The 5,638-nt window shown below is 44.2% G+C and overlaps 1 long non-coding RNA gene across 1 annotated transcript; it reads left to right on the plus strand.

The window, feature by feature from the left end:
* Positions 1 to 2,253: 2,253 nt before the first annotated feature.
* On the plus strand, positions 2,254 to 3,998 carry LOC145423403 (uncharacterized). Its single transcript, XR_013904457.1, has 2 exons — positions 2,254 to 2,721; positions 2,902 to 3,998. It is a non-coding gene; the product is annotated as an uncharacterized LOC145423403 (long non-coding RNA).
* Positions 3,999 to 5,638: the final 1,640 nt, after the last annotated feature.

The raw sequence follows: 5,638 nt of genomic DNA on the forward strand, positions 1-5,638 counted from the left end.
GTAACATGGGTGGGGGACTTTTTTTTCTTTATCAGCAAGTGTCCAGCCAGCAGGGGCTCGTGGTTGGGGGTTTCTCCCCTTTGCAGACTGTAAGATAGGCTGGCCAGTCGCAGACACACCCCTGGCCGCATGATCAGAATGTATAATGATGGAGAGCGGTCCCTGTTATTAACATAGAGCCTTAAACACAGAAATACTTTTAGCCCTGAGCACGTCATCCAGTCAGTGAGGCAGACAAAGGATCATTCAGGTTTATTACATGTTTGTTCCAGTCTGTGGTTTGCACCGAAGCCCCTTTAGACTGAATTCTGTCATTTCAGGGCATCTTTACATGACTTCAGTCAGATAAGAAAGACTGCTGCAGAAAAGGACAAGACGGAGTAAGACGCTGTATTTAATATGTTTAATATCCTTGCAACATGAGGCACGAGATGGTCAGCAGAGAATCACGTATATCTGAGGTTTACCAGCTGGTTACTGGTCATAGGTGGCCAGCTGAAAACAGTCCAGTTAGGCTCGACTGCTGACCAGTTTGTGGCCTCTGGTGTCGACTCCTAATTATGTCAGCAGGTGCAGCACTGCAGGCTGCTAAAGCCGACCAAAGTCAGGTAGATGCATCACCAAAACACGCTTGTATAAGTCTTGTAGCTGAAGTTTAATATGAATGTGATACACCTTAAAACCACCATGAAATAACACCGTGATACAAATGTTTTCAATCTCAGAGAGTTGGGAAATCCCCTTAGTGCTTCTTTATTAAATAGTTGTCACAGGCGAAGCCCTGATCTGTTCCAGCCTGTAATCATAGAGGCTCTGGCCTCGAGTTTTACCCTCATAAAGGCGACTTTGTGATTAAGGAGTTGGATTATTGGGACACCACTAATGAGAGCGATTACTGTTGTTCTTACTTTAATATGATCATTGTTCAGCGTGCATCACACCCAGTAGGAATAATGGAATAATAAATCCGAATGATCCTTCACAAAGACAGGAATCTGAGCTGTGGTGCAGTCAGACTCAGTGTTGGGTAGAAAAACCAATAATGTCCAGTTAGGCTGTTTAAGAGTGCTGACACAAGTATTCACACATGCTCACACCTGATGTGTAAAAGGGACGAGTGGAGCAAAGCACTTACAGTTAACACGGTTCGTGACGACCTCCTGCAGTGTGTGCTGCAGGCTGATAACCACGCAGGTATTTGTTTTCCAGGCTGTTGTTAGTTATGCACGCTGCAGCTCATCTTCAGGAAAGGCGAGAGGAAGAGCATCAGCACTCTCCATCCTCCAGAGGATCTTCTCTGTTTTCGTTGACGTGTAAAGCTCTTGTGTTTTGTATGTGTTTAACCTGATCTGCTCTCACTGTGTCACTGCCTCCTTTCCTCTGGCTCTTACAGTAATCCTGCTCTTCATGCTCCTGACAGGCTAATTCTAAGCCTATTAAGCTGCAGCGCTTGGCACAGGATCATGCCTGGGACCCTTTTGCCTTTCAGGTTATACATAATGTGTGTACTTTGACACATTTTAAATGAAAACAGTGAAAACTCACAAACATACAATGTCTTTGTTAGCTCACAGCTCTGTAACTGTGGCAGACCCCCCCCCCTCATTCATTTCCCCCATGCTTTTAGCTCTGATAGCTTTATTCACTGGCATCGTGCGGATGACATCGGCCTTGCCGTCATTTTGACACTAGAGTGACCTCACTGATATTGCACTCAAACACCTCATTGGCAGAGTATGTGGTTGAGATGCACAGCGTCTCGTGAGCCTGCAGCGCTTTTGGTACAACCAGCAATACCACAGAAATCAGTATTACAATACTCGGACGACGTTTCCTTTGCTTGTCTCTCATATGTGGATGTTTAGGGAGTCGTTTCTGGTCGACAGAGGCGTTTGCCAAACTAATGCTTGGTCTGGGTTACTCACCTTTGATTTTTGATGTTCATTTCCTTTGCACATGTGTAAATACTGTACAGGTTTATGTACATGTGACTGAGTGTGCTCTGTTTTCAAGAGCTGGATTGGTTTGACATGTAAATTTGCTGTGATGACTTCAGTTTTCCTTCAGCTCTTGATTCAGCACTGCTTTCCTTCAATCATTGAAAAGATGTGATATACTTACAGGTTAATACAGTTGGTGTGCTAGTGATAATGTATGTACGTCATTGGCCTGTTGTTTGTGGTTTTGTGTAAGCAAAAGCTGAAATACAACACGGGTCAGCTCAGTCCTCCGTTTGTCTGCTACCAGGTAAATGGTCAACAGTCACGTTCAGCAGGGGTGCACTCGTGCTGAACGCCTCGTCGACGGCCGCTGGCCAAACGGCCGATGAAACTGAGGCTCGCGTGATGGCGCAGAGCCTTGTATATGAGATTCAGTTTCATCCATTGTGATTGAATTTTATTTTTCTCATTCAAAAACAGTGAAGCGCTGGAGAATCCAAACGTTCCCCTGGCACAAGGGGAGTAAATAATAAAGGAGAGAAACCGTAACAGCTTCTTTTTGTTTCGAACCTTTGGACAACGATGCTCATACCAAGCACTGCTTCGAAGTCTCAGACATGTCCGTTACTGAGTGGGCTTAAAAAAGCTCACCAGACAGTGAGAGAGACTTGTGCTCAGTGCTGCTAACACATACAGAGCGTCGGATCGATGGTAGAGGGACTGACGGTTTCCCCGTTTACAACTTTCTAGCATCCCCCTAAAGCAGATGTGGCAACTCCAGGCCTGGAGGGCCGGTGTCCTGCAGGTTTAAGATGTCCTTGATCCAACACAGCTGGTTTGAACGGCTAAACGACCTCCTCAACATGTCCTGAAGTTCTCCAGAGGCCTGCTAATGAACTCATGTGATTCAGGTGTGTTGACCCAGGGTGAGCTCTAAATCTGCAGGACACCGGCCCTCCAGGCCTGGAGGTCCCCACCCCCCAACCCTAAAGGGACAAGTTCCAATAATGGCGTAATCACAGAGCTGACTTTCGTCTTGTCTAACAGAGCAGAGCACTTGCTATAAATCCAACAGTGGTGGAGTGTTTAGAGCTCGTTATAATGCGAGCCCAGGTGGAGTCGCTGTCAGCACAGCTCACGTAGCTCCACGCTGTGCTTAAACCCGAGCGGCTAATTCGCTGCTAATGCTAACTCTAGATCGTAATCCAGTCTCGGTGCGTCCTGAATCAGTTTGATAAAACACGTCACAGTTCAACAGAACCACAGCAGTAACAGGTCCTGACCTTTGCTATCGTCTGTGCTGTCCTGTTGTGGGTTGGATAACGGGGGAAGCTGCTCAGTGGGATTTCAGCTGCTATACTTTCCATGTGTGGATATAGAAATGCCCCTCACACCAATCATGCCAGCTGCCTTTAACATAAGTTTTTGAGGATGAGTTCATCCTGGAAAAATGACAAAATGTAGTTTAATAAAACAACGAACATGAATACAGAGCAGACACAAGGTTTATGGAGTCCGCTTGTCCCGCAGCACAGGAAGTGGCAGAGCTCCAGGTTGGATACTCCAAAGATTTAGATCTAAAATCTTTCACATCTTTTCTTGGTCTTTGTAAACTTTAATTGGAAGCTTTCAGGTTCTGACCTGTGATTTCAACATGTAGTCATTTTCAGTGTGCTGGTATCACAGAGTGGGCAACTTGAGGCTGGTCTAACATTAAAACGCTGGCCTCAGCACACACAGCTGGTCTATGCTGCTATCTTTTGTACTCGTGGAAAGAAGTGGGCATTTTGGCTGGAATGGAAACCTGCCAGTTTAACCTTTCTCAAAACGAATCGTGCATGCCGCTCGGTGACTGAAGTCAGCACTGCGAGTCCTGGATCAGGGCTGCGCTCGTTTCAGTTTTCCTGCTCTCACTCATCTGTACGCACAGTTCTTGCTTTCATGTCATTGTAAGATACTTTGAAGAAACTGAGTTGAGTTTCACATGTGAAACAACAGCTGTCAATCACTGTTGAACCAATGGATTTTTAATAAAAATGAACTCGTTTAAAGTTTAAACCAAACTGAATGTGGTTTTGCTTCAGTGGTGCTTTTTATTCTGAAACACGGTTTTGTGGCTCCTGCTGGTGCGTCAGTGATCGTCCAGGTGGTTGCAACATTTTATCAATGTGGATTCAAGGTAAGTGACAGAAGAAGGGAACAAACGACATGAGACTGTTATGATACAGACTGTTGGCAGGATTAGAAGCATCACGTCTGACTCTAAACGCCGTGTGAGGAAGATGTGCTCCTTTACTCTGGTCTGACCACAGAAGCCAAGCCCGAGAATTCGCCTGTGACTGGGACTCGGCATAAGAGCACAGATACTTTCACTTCACCTTCTTCCTCATGTGGTCCAGGTAAAGGGGTTAGGAGTTATGCATCTGATAACTTTATTTTCATCTGGAACCTCAGTCAGTCTAAAATCAGCTGCTTTATGATTGTAGCGTCCTCAGGGTCTTGTATCCAAACTAAGATGGTGTTATGATGCTCACCTTTCATACAGTCTGTGGTTATAATATCAATAATTCTTAATCCTGCAAAGTTTTGTCAGAGTTTATCTAATGAAGCTTTATTAAGGTTTTCTTGCATTTAGGCTGTTGGAGTTTGGTGATGTGATTTAGTTCAGTCTTTTTAATCTTGGGATGATTCAGCTTGAAAATATAGACGTAAACTAAATACATGCATTGCTTTGTATAACATGCAGCTTCATGCAAACATCATAGTTGAACCAAGTATAAGTATAAACCTAAAAGTTAGGCGAAAACTTGCATCATTTAATTATATTTGCAGTGTCAAGTAAAGAAATGTCAGGCACTCAAGTCTCTTTTCGTGTCTTTTTTCTGAAAGTTCATGGTAGTCGAGTCCAGCTGTTTGTTTATGAAGTCAGTAGGTTGCCGCAGTAATTTGGATTCATCTCTCCACCCTGAATCAACTTCAAGGCAATCCATCACATTTACAGGTCGGTGTAGACTGACTGAGGGAAGCACATTCAAACTGCAAGAAAAGGTGCCCCGGCATGCATCGTGTCTTTGTCTTCCTGTCAACGGATATATCTCAACCCAGCCTGATGGCAGGCAGTCATGTTGTGAAAGCAGGAAGGAAATGTGTGTTTGGCACAACAGCAAACAGAAAGTAAGGACTTTGAAGTCTTTAAAACCAGCTGGCTTTACTTTAAAAGTCCACATGGAAAAAAGTAAACTGGTGACCACTGACACCTGCTGGTAAACATCATATGGTAGGATTATAAATACGAACAGTTAAAAAAGGACTTTTAGGTGAGATGGGTTATCTGTCCATATATATATATATGTATATTAACCAATCTGTCTCAGGTTTAATGTTAACCTTTAACCTTGTGTGTTGGTCATAAGAATTATTATTATTGCCTTTCTGTCAGATCAAAGCTCTCTGGCATCAACCAGGCAGAGAGCTTCTACTCATTGGATGTTTTTAATTTTTGGGCTATTCTCTGTAAACAGTTTCCCATACAGTGGTTGTATGGGGAAAATCCCAGTAGGTCAGCAGTCTCTGAAATACTGAGACCAGACTGCCCAGCAGCAGTTACCAAACCTCAGTCAAAGTCACTCAGATCAGGTTTCTTCCCCATTTTGTGCCAACAGTTACAGGTGGACTCAAATGAGGAGCCAACAGGGACA

Source organism: Astatotilapia calliptera, chromosome 22, assembly GCF_964374335.1.
Source record: "Astatotilapia calliptera chromosome 22, fAstCal68.1, whole genome shotgun sequence".
NCBI classification, from domain to species: Eukaryota; Metazoa; Chordata; class Actinopteri; order Cichliformes; family Cichlidae; genus Astatotilapia; species Astatotilapia calliptera.